The sequence below is a fragment of the Neopsephotus bourkii genome, unplaced genomic scaffold, assembly GCF_033783945.1.
Source record: "Neopsephotus bourkii isolate Nb327-2 ecotype Australia unplaced genomic scaffold, CSIRO-AGI_Nbou_v1 NB_107, whole genome shotgun sequence".
Taxonomy (NCBI): Eukaryota; Metazoa; Chordata; class Aves; order Psittaciformes; family Psittacidae; genus Neopsephotus; species Neopsephotus bourkii.
The window spans coordinates 7,010,383-7,024,264 of NW_026900624.1; the positions used below are offsets into that span (position 1 = coordinate 7,010,383).

Consider the following 13,882-nt stretch of genomic DNA (forward strand, 5'->3'; position numbering starts at 1 on the left):
ATTGTCAGCCTGGACTAAATTTAATGCAGAGGAAGGAAAGGGTGAGGACCAGCAGCATTTCAGCTAAAAGTATTGACTCTTTCTGAGGAAAATGTTCTTTCAGTCAAGAAATGGAGAGATTCTTTCCAGTCCCTTTAGGTTTTGGATTAAGCACACACAATTTTTCTGACACCTGGTTAGAAGTAATGATACAGATGTGACTTTTTTATTTGTGGAAGCACTGTCCTAGTCAGTCAAATAATAAATCCCTAAGCAAATATACCTTGTGCGTGCTTGGTAAGGGACTTTGTTCATTTTAGGAGCTTCCCTTCTGAAACTCAAAACTTTCTGGCTTCTGCAAGTATTTTCAGAACCTAGGTGAGCTCTGCTCACAGACTGACATCAAGGTGCCAGTGGCAGGTATCCCGATAGGTGACTCCAAGCCAAGGAGAAGTTTAACACAAAAGCAGAAACCCTGGCACCTGCTATGCTCCTGAGGTACGGTCACCATGTACAAAAAATCTTAGTTACCGCTTGGGAAAGTGCTAATTTTTTGAAGTACCACATAAATTTGGGTCACTACTCACACTTCTGCACTCCTCACCTCTCTGTTAGCAAAGAGCTGACTGAGTGGAGACAGTCGTTGATCATGCAGCTGACAGAGGTGAGAGAGGTCTCACACTGCCACTCATGCACAAAGCCCTACTTTTTTCTTTAACCTGCCCTCAACAAACTACCTGTAACCCTCTGAGCAGAGCAGTGCTCACCTGGTGAATTAAACCTCTTGAGCAAGAAAGTGATTCACTGTCCAGGCAGTGAGAGGGGTCTCGGGTGCAGGGTCCTACAGCAAATCTTCAGCTGGGCTTGGTAAAGACCCCCAGACTGCAGAGTACACCCAGCTGTCCCACTGTTCTCTGTGACCACTCCAGCACATGCATGGCCCATGGCTGCCCATCTTATTAAAATACATATGAAACATCCTGGCTGCCTGACATGAGTAGTCCTGTGCAGCCATACCTGTGCATCTTTTCTCCTGACTACTTGCAGGTATTTTACGTGTATATTTGTTGAGCACTGCAGCAGAACTGCCCAGGAGGCTGACACTGGGATACGCTAAACCCTCCAGCCAGCACAGGAACCAGTGCACAGAGGAATGCAAACGGCGCTGATGACTGCACTATATGCCACAGAGATCACCTGGGGGAGCCTGAAGAACTGCCTCAAGTGCTCACCTGGTTAGCTAAAAACAGATTTCAGTGCATTTTGCGGTCTTAATGGCCTTAGTAGCCCTGACCAACTTCACCTGGGACCTCCACAGACACCCATGGGCACAGAAACACTAACCTCCACCCAAGCTTTGTTGGAGGTGTGCTTGTCTCCAGTATTATCCTCTTGGATGGATCTTGTGTCTTTGCTGTGTTTCCTGGATGAACCTTTTGTGCACTTGTCTCAAGTCTTGTTTCTGGGCTAATCTTTTCTGTTCCTGATTGCACTTCCTGGGCCTGATTTATCCCCTTGTAGTGCCTGAAACTGTTGGCAAATCCTGTTACCAGCACCCAGCTGTGCTGTCTCCAGCCTCTGTAGGACTGTGCCTTCAGTGAGGGCCCTGCTTGTGCTGGATCTAGCCTTGGCTGCTGGCTTGCCCTCCTTTCCCTTGGGGAGCATCTCCCAGTAGTTCAGTGTCCAGATGCTGGCAAAGGTAAGCCTAAACATGTGACTGCTAGTCTTGAGCTGTGTTAGTAGAGTGAAGCCTTACAGACACTTTGTGGGTTTAGAGTTTCAGTAGTTATTTGATAACTTAAAGTTGGCTGATAAGTCTTTGTGAGGCTTACGTATGACACAGAGAGATGCATGTCATGGAATTTGTTGTCAAATTTCAGCCTATCAGCACAATTGCTTGTGACTGTAATGTGAAAATGAGGCTATGTGGAGTACATTGCCTTTAGACAAACCTATTAATTAGAAAGGAACAAATTTCTCCTGCCCTGTTTTCATACTGTTGACTCCAGGAAGCAGAACAGATTGCAAGTCTAGGTGAGGGTTTTGATCTGGGCTAAGTCACATGTCAGTATACCTGAGTGACTTTCTTCACCCTGAACCTTGTCTGTCAATGCAGAGGAAACAGCCATGAGCTTGGTGCTGAGGAACACACCTGGCACCTGGGGCAGAAGCTGTAGTTTGAGGCAGTAAACACCCTGGAGAACCAGCAAGAACTGAGATTGTTGTGGGAAGAGGCAGGCTGAAGGTCGAGGCCAGGGAATAGGCTAATGGGACTTGCTGAGCATGGATCCTGCAACAGGAACTACTGTGCAGGCAGGAAGGAGTCCAAGCCAGTCTGAGAGGCAGTGGGGAAGATCAGGGGCTGCTCAGTAAAGGATGCAAGGTCAAAACTAGGACTAGGCAAGAAAGAAGCCTCAAGAAGAGGTAAGAGCAGAAAAGCAAGTGTGTGTATGGGAGAAGAGAGAGGAGTTTAATTGGCAAGATGAATAGGATGTGAAGTCAGTAGGGCCAGGATTTCATTTCTTGTAGGAGCCTATGTAACCTCTATTTTTTTGAAGTGACTAGTACTATGAAAATACTGTCTATCTCGGGTTGGACTTCTAATTTAGCTGTTCCTTAGCTCTCCTTATGATGCATGTAGTTAAAATTACTTTTGGAGGGGTTTTGTAAAGACAAATTAGTATCTGCTCAGTCCTAGGAAGAGCTTGTCAGGAAATCATTCAATCATCCATCCAATCCTGTGCAACAAATAAATCCTGGCCTGTTAATTCATTGAGGAGAAAAATCGTGGATTGCTGTTAACCTGTTAAGCACCAGCCATCCACTGTTCTGAGTCTTGAGGATCCCCTGGAAGAAATGGTACCTGCTATGGTCACAAATAACTGGGCACAAAGCAACAGCATTAAACTTATGTACATATATAACTCTTGTTCGGGAGCTTTCCTTAACCTGAGTGATTCTACAAAGTATCTGGTTCAAAAGGATACAAGCCTGAACAAAGTTCCTAGATTCTGAATGTCTCAAAATTTTGACCAAGTATAACTCCTCCTTCAGCTGTTCCTTCTGATATGCATTCTCCCAACTGCTGTTTCCTGAAATCTAGGCCTGAAGTATTCAGGTGCACACTAATCCAATCAACACCTGGCCCAATTTTTCTAGTACACTTCACCTAGAGCAGATTTGTGGGAAATGAAGACTTGAACATTCAGCTGTTCAGAATATCCATGTGTTACTACACCCAGGTCTTCCATGCTGCTTCCTAGTGGAATTACCTGTGACAGGTAATTCAGGATTCTCCGTGGGATCTTTGTCCCATAGCAACAGGGGCAGCTGCTTAATTGAACTGGGAAATAAATGCTAAGGGAGATGAGTTTTGTCCCAGTGGTGAGCAGTAGACCCTTTCATCTCTTAGTACTGTGATTATTTTCTGGAGCAATTCCTTGGCTGAAGATTGGCTATGTATTACCAGTCTGTTGCTAACCTGTCAGCTGCATGGAGGGATAGAGGCTTAAGGCACCAAGCAGCTATGGTTTAGTAAATCTGGGGTGGGTGTCAAGGGCTGTTTCTGGGCTTGCCCTCCCTCCATCTTCAGGTAGTAAACACTACCAGAAGCAAGATCTGTCCCTTTCAGAATTATAGGAAGTAGGGTTTGAGAAACATTACAGGCTAGCCCCTCAATTTGTCCATGTAGATTCCCAGGGACACATGGGGTGGGTTCTTTTGGCTATTGGGCAAGCCAAGAGGACATGCAGCTTGATTGATATGATCTTCAGTTAATACATTTAGTAAACTTACCATATAATTAGACACTGTAAAAGGCTTACTAAGATGTTTTTCATCTGAGAGAGTACTTAGAGTTGAGTGGATTTCATAGCTGGAACCATACACATTGCATTTACACAAGCGGAACAACAAAATGTCAGTTGCAGAAGTCTTGTCACTGTCTAACATAATGTAAACAAACATTTAGCTGGAAATTTTAAGAGCAGTGCTGACTTTTCTGGCTCCTATTCTTTTCTGCTTCCTGTTATATTTAGTGTCCTTTATATGCAGCAGCTGTGTACATGTGAATGGCTGATCAGGCATCTTAGTTATTTTCAACTCCATGCAGTTCAGCTTCCGCGAAAGCAAACATATTTGGAGTGCCTGGCAAATTGTTATTTGGATCTGCCTTTCAATTTCAGTTCTTTGCCCTTCATATAGTAATTAACCATTGTGTTAGGAGATACAATTTAGAGTCAGTTTTTCTAAGCATCAAGCTTAGTATTCCAGAGAACTCATTCAAAACAGTGAGTTGACAACTGCCTGTATAGTATCTTCTCAGATGTACCTGCTTATGTGGCTTTGTGTTTTTGGAAGTGGGAGCTCTTTACAGGATTGCTCATGGTGAATAGAGAGACCCACAGTAAGAGGCACTGTGAGTATTGATTTAACTAAGGTAATACACAAAAATACAAAAACTGATTATCTTACCCTTTGAGGACAAGCATTTGGTCCATTTAGAGAAATACAAGGACACCATTATCTGGCAGTTGCATTTTCTTTTGAATGTCTTACTTCTAGACATTGAGCAGGTGTCATAGTTTGGGGTTGTTTTGCTCTTGAAAAGGGGAGATGTAGTCTTAAAACAGTGGCTAGGTGGGTATGGTGCTCAGTAAACACGTGGAAGCTACGAACTAAGATGCAGTTGCAACCTCTGACCAAGTGAAGCTACACCTATATCTCTGAGATGACCCTCTCATCAGCACATCTGTTGGGTAGAGCTGGCCTGGGACAACTATTCTTGTTCGAATGGCTCTGCAGTGTCATGCCTTCCATGTAGGCTGGCGCAGAGGCAATAAAATGTGCAAACACCTTTTCTATGACAGAGGAGGAAGGTGAGGCATTGGCGGGTAAAGCCTTTCAGGATAAGTGCTTCAAACCCGTACATCTTCTTCCTGGCAATGTTTCGGGAAACAAATGAACTTTTGATCACCAAGGCATTTTAGAAACCTGTGCTCTAAATCTTGAATACAGGAACTTATTGTCTCCTATTAACATACAACGTATTGGGGCTGAGGATGATCAGGAGGTATCTTTGGGTCTAATCTGGATGCTCTGAAGCACCTACCTGGAGTTAAGGACAGAGGTACAGGCACCCTGGCGACTTAGCTAGAAACAGTGAATTAGCTCATTTGGTGAATTTTTGCTTCAAGTTTTCTGTTTGTCAGATTTTTTTGATTCTGCTGTTTTAGTAAGTTTATATTCCAGTGGCTCAAATTTCTGTGAAATCAACTTTTGTTGACTTCATATTAAAGCACCTTCTGCTAGAGAGTATGAATTAAACCAAAATGTGAAAAGCAGGAATGTTAAATTTTCTTGGCTAGATGGAAAGTGTTCTTCATGTCTAGGTCCATTTGTGGTAGCTGGTAGTACAGAATATGTCATAACTTTTAAAAATCCTGTGTAAACAACAGCCTTACAAAGTTTATTCAAACTGGAGAATCTCTAGAATCTCAATATTAATTTTTCATAGAAAAATATGTAATTTTGAAATTGTTCAAGCTATTGTGGTTGAAAATTAGTTAAGGTCCTTCAAAGCATGGTGGCTGAGGAAGCTTTATTATGGGAAGTGACAAGGATGGTTTTAATCAGCTACCTTCTGTAGTAATCTGAATATTTTTTCCTGAAGTTATTGTCTTCTGATTAGAGTTCAAAGAACTTTCTTGTAAACTATTTTTGTTCTGCCTAAATTGAAGCTTTGTGTGATTGTGACATTTGTGTCCAAATGGCCTTTTGGGAAGGCAAGAACCTAAACCAAACTATATCAATGCACTTAGGAAGTTTCTATGACTCATTAACTAAATGACTTCAAAATGTTGAAGTAAACTTTCAGAGCTTCTCGTTTTGTTTTATTCCCCTCTGTGTTTCTGGATGCTTCTGAGTTTCCTCCAAAGGAAAAAAGGGAATCCGTGTGGATATACTTATGATGTACCACAAATGGTTCCTGTAAACGTGAGGGTGAATTCTTGACTCTGAAGTTCAGATGTCTCCCACTTAGAATTTTACTTCTAACCTTACTTCAAGTGAAAGAGGGTATTTGAGGACTATCCTTTTGTAAAATATTAGGATTTTGAGTTATCAGTTGTGTTGATAGGCTTGACTATCACAGTTAACGGCCTTGTTTTTCCAAAACTGAAGAGCATTCAGTGATTGTACTTGACAAAGTTGGTATCAGCAATAATGTTTTGACATTTATCTGCTTGTTTTTATGGATCAGTTCTTTGACCCTGTTCACATTGTGGCTGCTCAAGCTAAGGCAGGTGCCATGTTGTGCCAAGGGGTGCAAGTAAGATGCACGGAGTGGGATTAACTTCAGAAAGCATTGCTGCTGAAAGCTCTTTCTTTAATTAAAAGCAGCCTCCAGTTTCACGTGAATCTACAAAACCATCTGGGGCCTGTGTCTCCATCTCATGTGGAATAATTGCCAGCTCTCACCAGCAATGAATTTTCTCGATTTTTATCAATATAAGACTCAAAATGGCTTGCAGCATTAAATTTTTGTGCAAATTTCAGGATGTCTACAATATCCTATTATTACGGATCTCACGTATTTGAATAATAATGCTTCATAGTTGCATTGTTATATTCACATAATTTATTTTAAGTGAACAAAAGGGTATTTAGGGAATTTCTGCTTAGCCCTTTCTCTTGGCTCTTGGCCAATTAATAATATCAGGTGTACCCTCTGAAGATGAATTGCTGTTCCCCCAGCCTTTTAAATAAAGAAATAATGTTCTTGCAAGTGTGATCTTACTACATGCACCTCAAATGCTCCCTGACTCTCAGACCCTGACAACATTATCTGCACTTTGGTATTTAATAACAATGGAAATTTTTTTCTTATGTTTACCCAGCTGTCAGGAATAGTCATTCTCTGTCCACTTTAATACACAGTAATGGCTCTTTGTTTCAAATTCTGGGATGTCTTTTTTTTTTCATTGTGGTGAAGAAACTGTAGCTTGCCATTTCCTGGATTCCTTTTCTGAACAGAGCACCTCACTCTTGCTATTGATCACTGTTCCTTTCAGATGATTCTCACTGGATTATTTTAGGTCATACTTTAACACTACTTGTCTGTTTGCTGCTTCTGCTTTTACCTGGTCTCGGTAAGCTCCTTAATTTCCTGCCGCTTGTGATATTTTGTTGTTTTACAGTAGAGCACATCAAAGGAGTATCTTTGTTTACTGCAACGACAGCACAGAACTTCGTCCCCACTCACTAGTACATGTAGAAACTGCATGTACCTATTGTTATTAAATCCCTGCGCATTTTGTGGCCAAAAGTAGTGACCATGGCCTTAATCTGTTTGTACTACCAGGTTTTGTATTTACTTGTGCTTAGTCCCCATTTTATTTATATCTCTGTACCATGCTCAGCAAAGTGCCTTGCAGAAGCACATTAAGTGATAATGGCTGCCATCTGTCAGGGAGAGGTTTTTCTTTAGGCACATCTCTGTTCTGTTTCTAAAAAAAAAACTGTCTACATGTCAGTAGTCTCATAAATTGTATAAATGGTTATTTTTTTCTTTGACTGTTTCAAACTTAATCATAGGAACTCTGACTCCAGATACAGAAGAACTATAAATGTGTTGCACCTTCAATTATTTGTAATACTGTTCATGCTTTAGTATTCATATCCATGGAAATTAGCAGGTGACATCCTAAAGGATCAAATGCAGTTTTTCCTGAACCTTGACCACCTGCTCATTTCTTTTAAGAGTTGCATCTCAAGACTGTTCACAACACTTAAAACCTGTGAACTGTTTGAGAGCAGCTGCCGTATTTGTCTGGTTAAAAAAAGCAGCTTCTAAAGTAACACTCCTTCTCTCCATATGTCTCTCTGCTATGGTGCCTGAATATTGCACTCAGTTTTCCTGTACTTCCTGGGAATCCTCTAAAGCAAAAATGGAAACAGCCTATTGAGAAGGAATAGTTTACTTGGTTGTATTAAAATAGGAAAATAAATACAGACTACATGCACATACCTGTAGTCTCATCCTGAGCAGCCTTAGATACATATCTGTCCTACCCTCAGAAGCACCTTTGAAATCAAGTAAAATTACTTCTTTGCAGAAGATACATTTTTATATATTTCTTATTTTATTTTTTACAATTTTTATATATATTTTTGCAAATGTATTTGCATAACTGCTATGGGCAAAATATCTTTCCTGTTGAATTATATATTTTCATACATAAAGGATTTGTTGGTTGTCTTCTATGGATATATATCCCTCAGCTGTCATAGGTGCAGATTTCTCTTTCAGCTTTGTGTGTGTGTATATGGTATGGTAAGATCACAAGGGTTAGACGTTAAATTGTCTGCCCTTGTCACACAGAAGCTGTTCACTGAACACTGATTATTTTTCACACATGCATGCATTAACACAAGCTATCACCTGTTATCTTGTTGTATCATGCCTGAGGCTTGTCAAGGAGTGACTGCCCTTTGGGTCAGAAGTGAAAACAAACACACAAACCCCTAAGGCTTCACTTCAAATAGCTGCCCTTTCCCCTTCTACAGAAAAACTGTAACTACCTAGGAGATTGCTCTGACTAGGATGAATTGGCTGTGAACAATTCCCCTGCAATGCATGGCCTTTTTATTAAAAAACAAAGAATTCAGCACCTTGCACTCTTGACTAGTTCCAGATATGGAAGCAACTAAGGGCATTTGCATTTTGCTTTTAATCAATACTGTGCTTGAGGCCAGCCTGATTCCTTCCCTAGGGTTACATGTAGGGTTTAGACAGATATTGCAATATAAAGGTTAGGTAAACAGATCTTGTGATGCAACCTTTGTTATCTATTGATTGCCTATCTGTATTTTTCTTTTCATTAGCCTGTGTTTGGTTTTACTTATGATGTTATTGAAGGGCAGCTTTATTTGCTTTTACAGACTCTGAATTACCCTTAAAACAATGCAGTTCTTACTACTAACTCAGACAAAAGAGAAACCTGGAAAACCAGATTTAATTTTTTCCCTCTGAAGCTTACTTAACATGGTAAAATGGGAAAGGGGACAGATAAGTCTGTAACTCTGAATGCAGCAGCTAAAAGCCTTAATGCTCAGCAGCACTATGAGAAGGGAAAAGAAGAATTTTGTTTGGCTTGTGTTGTGCTTACCTTCCACTCCTTGTACTCCAAGGAGAAGCTCTAAAAAGGACACAACTAGCAAAGGGCATTGCAAGGAAGAGAAAATAAAGTATTTTAGCTTTCTGGCTTTGGCAGCCCTAGTCCAAAGAATCCTTGCTGTGTACAAGTACTGAACCATCGTACTGCAATTATTTTCTGATTGCAACCTTTCTTATAGAATCATAGAATAGTTAGGGTTGGAAAGGACCTTAAGATCATCTAGTTCCAACCCCCCTGCCATGGGCAGGGACACTTTGCACTAAACCATGCCACCCAAGGCTCTGTCTAACTTGGCCTTAAACACTGCCAGGGATGAAGATTTCACAACTTCCCTGGGCAACGCATTCCAGTGCCTCATCACCCTAACAGGAAAGAACTTCTTCCTTATATCTAATCTAAACTTCCCCTGTTTAAGTTTTAACCCATTACCCTTTGTCCTATCACTACAGTCCCTAATGAATAGTCCCTCCCCAGCATCCCTATAGGCCCCCTTCAGATACTGGAAGGCTGCTATGAGGTCTCCACGCAGCCTTCTCTTCTCCAGGTTGAACAGCCCCAACTTTCTCAGCCTGTCTTCGTATGGGTGGTGCTCCAATCTCCTGATCATCCTCGTGGCCCTCCTCTGGACTTGTTCCAACAGTTCCATGTCCTTTTTTTGTTGAGGACACAGAACTGCACACAATACTCCAAGTGAGGTCTCACGAGAGCAGAATAGAGGGGCAGGATCACCTCCTTCGACCTGCTGGTCACGCTCTTTTGATGCAGCCCAGGATACGGTTGGCTTTCTGGGCTGCAAGCACACTCTGCAGCCGGCTCATGTTCATTTTCTCATCAGCCAACACCCCCAAGTCCTTCTCCGCAGGGCTGCTCTGAATCTCTTCTCTGCCCAGCCTGTAGCTGTGTCTGGGATTGCTCCGACCCAGGTGTAGGACCTTGCACTTGGCATGGTTAAACTTCATGAGGTTGGCATCAGCCCACCTCAGAAGCGTGTCAAGATCCCTCTGGATGGCATTCCTTCCCTCCAGTGTATCAACCGAACCACACAGCTTGGTGCCATCAGCAAACTTGCTGAGGGCACACTCAATCCCACTGTCCATGTCAGCGACGAAGATGTTAAACAAGACCGGTCCCAACACTGATCCCTGAGGGACACCACTCGTTACAGGTCTCCAGCTGGACATTGAGCCATTGACCACAACTCTTTGTGTGCAGCCATCCAGCCAGTTCTTTATCCACTGAGTGGTCCATCCATCAAGTTGATGTCTCTCCAATTTAGAGACAAGGATGTCGTGTGGGACAGTGTCGAACGTTTTCCACAAGTCCAGGTAGATGACATCAACTGCTCTACCGCTGTCCATCAGTTCTGTAGCCCCATCATAGAAGGCCACCAAATTGGTGAGGCAGGATTTCCCCTTAGTGAAGCCATGCTGGCTGTCACCAAGCACCTTGTTGTTTTTCATGTGCTTTAGCATGCTTTCCAGGAGGATCTGCTCCAAGATTTTGCCAGGCACAGACGTGATACTAGAAAATCTGTAAAAACATGCAATACCTGTTCTACCACAGCACCAAATGGTCCAGTGATTTAATGCTTTATGCTTATTTTACTAATTAGTTTCCTGAGCTAGTAAAGAACTTCAAGAGCTGGGAAGAGCACATTTCTTCAATGTCCTGGGAAGGGGGAGGGAGAGAGAGAATCTCTTTTATGGTTAGTCAATCTTACTTTCACTTAGTGTTCAGAGATTGAGTACTTGTGCTTAAAGGGCCTTAAATTATAATTAGTGTCAGCACTTGAAATCAGAGGATGTCTGTATGGCTTTATGCCCTGTTAGATATTGGTATTGAAAAAACAAAACACCCATTCTTACCAATCCCTTAAATGAAAGGAAGCAGAAAACATGTCCAACTCAACTAAAGCTTCAATAAGATATCTTATACTTGGCTTGATAGTTAAGCCATAAGGTCTATTGCCACAGGAGTCTGACAGAAAGGCTAAATGTGTATATAAGACAAGGAGAGAATTATTTTTATAGCAGAAAAGTAGGGAGACAAGTGAGATAGCACAAGAGGTTGTAGCTGTTTGTAGCCTCTTAGATTTACAAATCAGTGATGAGGAAATTCTATTTGGAAATTTGTTCTTTGATTTATTATGTGAATGAGTCTAAGTAAACAATATCTTCCCCTATCAAGGTGTCTTCAGGCCAGACACATGGACATGCAGCAGCAGAAATGAAAATTAAGTGTGGGGTTAAGCTTTTCAAATTGATATCCTGCTGTAACTCATGTGGAGATTTCACACTGACTTTTTTGTAGAGAGGGTAAGGCAAAAGTGGCTGAAACTAATAGGCTATTTTGCTGCAACACTGTGGCTTGGAGGGATTTCAGCTCCATTAAAGATCAATCTAACCCTCTTTTGACATATGAAGAGTAATTTGTGTACCTCTGGTGTAAGAAGCTTTATCCCACGAGTCTTGAAACCTGAGTTTCAAAGTGAGTGATGTCTATCATGGATGCTTGAATCCTGATAGATCTTTATGTGAAAGAGTAGATATAGCTCTTTTCATTTGAAGTGGAGAATGGTTTAGAGTTTTCCAAGAGATCATATGAAAAAATACTCGGCTATGACGAGAGCTTTGGTTGGATATATAACAGTAACTTTGAAGTTTCATTATTCTGCGAGTTAAATTGGCATCTTTAGAGCCTCCTTTGCTGTGGAGAGATGCAAGGTAAATTTCAAGCCTAAATCTTTGTCATTTTTGAGAAGTTATCTTTATGGTGATTAAATGATGTTCTAAGATATCTATGCCATCTACTGTACAGCAAGTGAAGTCCGGGAAAGTTCAGTAAGCCTGAGGAGTTTTCTTTATGAAGGAGGATGTGGGACTTAAAATTTACCTATAATTATTCACAGCCTTTTAGACCAGGATAGTCAATGGACTCTGCAGGTAGCAGTGGCAGAGTCCTGGCTGTTTAAACTGCAAGAAGTAATGAATTCAGTGATGTAAAGGGAAGAGTGTTACATGGCTATTCCAGTGACTTATGTAGAACTGTTGTGGAAATTACACGAGACTGTATAAGAATTGAAATTGCAACTTTTGAAGACCAAAGAATGTAATAGACATTCTTTTTAAGTTTCTGTTTAGAAGCATTTTAAAAATTATCTGCCACTAGAGGCAAAGTTCTTCTGTGCCCTGAGGATTAGTGGATTCCAGTTCTGATAGACAAAGCAATTGACAGTGTAAACTTGAAACAGCTTCTACAACAGGTATAATTGTTCAAGGAAAAATCTGATTCACATCCAGGTGTATCTTGCATAACTGCTTCCATCCTTATTGCCTTGAGATATTGGCAACTGAATTAGTGTGATGTACAGTGTGAAAGAAAGAGGCGTCTAAAGTGGAAAAGATGGATCCAATGACTTCCTCTCTAACTCTTGAGGAATGAATTAGAAATCTTTGAGCTTTGTAGCACCCAAGAAAAACTGTTACGAGACCCCAAAATAACTAGAGATCAAACAGGGGAAAAGGCATATCACTGATAAGAAAAGGAGTAATAAGTTCCTGTTCAAAATACGGTTGCAAAATCAAATCTTATTGAAATAACAGCTCCATGGGAGAAAAGTTAGGGAAGAAAAAAAATATATTTGCGGAAAGATTTTCCCAAGGTTAGGTACATCCCAAAAAAACAACACTGTACAGAGGCTAGGCACATAATGGATGAAAGCAAACACGGTGTACCTTGATATTTGATATCGTGCTTCACCTCTGGAGTAGGCATACCCCTAAGGAACATTTAGGGAACAGCTGCTCACTCCTCCGTGGAGCTGGCTAAGTTGCATTTCTTTCCTTTCTTGTCAGTTTGGATTTTAACTACACTTGGATGGCAATCCATATTTTTTTTTTTTTGGTGAAGAAGTGTTATAGAAGACCATTAACACATCTATGGTTCAGGAAATTTGTTTGAGGGTTAGTGTGTGTTATGCTCTGAGCTCTTGGAAAAGGTATAACCAATGTCATCTTGCTACTGAAAATATCAAAAAGCCCAACAGCAAGCTTCAGCTGTCCCATGAGTTATCTAAAACCACAGAGGGAGTATTAACTTGAGGTGGTCTCTAACGCATGCCATCAGCTGTCAGTACTGGCAGTGTTGCTGCATTTAGTTGATTAATCTTTAACTCCCTCCAGAAGCCAGAAAGCACAAGCACAGCCCTACAGCAGACATAATAAAACCTTTTTTAACCTACCTTAACAGATAATGTGCCAACCAGTTAAATAGATCCTATTCTTGCAACCAACTCATGAAGCAACCTTTATAAATTAAAGCTGTATATTTTTGGTGGATAGATACCATTGATAGGTATACAATAAAAGTAGATGGCACACTGTCTTGTGGGTATAAGAATAGAAACATCTTCACCAGTCCTAAGCATTGACAGCAGGTAGTGACAATTGCAGTGTATACCACTTGCTGAATCTGGATTTTCTGAAATTCATGAAAAATATTCTACCTTACATTAAGCAGGGATATTAAAGCTATCATTGGCAAGTGGTGTTGGGTGAGGGGTGCCTCTTCTGATGCAAAATATAGCCCAGAAATGATACTGGGGTTTCACTGCTTATGTGTAATTTTAAAGCTACAAAGATAACACATTGATAGGGGAAATAAGCTCTTTCAATCTGTGCATATTAGAAACTTCTTAGCAACATATTAGGAACAGTAATCAGAAAAAA

At 41.0% G+C, this 13,882-nt stretch overlaps 1 long non-coding RNA gene across 1 annotated transcript in view; it reads left to right on the plus strand.

The window, feature by feature from the left end:
• The first annotated feature begins 1,402 nt into the window (after nucleotides 1-1,402).
• LOC133214071 (uncharacterized) overlaps nucleotides 1,403-13,882 on the plus strand; it is a 31,436-nt gene continuing 18,956 nt past the window's right edge. Inside the window, exon 1 of the long non-coding RNA XR_009725975.1 lies at nucleotides 1,403-1,678. This is a non-coding gene — a long non-coding RNA (uncharacterized LOC133214071). The remainder of the gene's footprint in view (nucleotides 1,679-13,882) is intronic.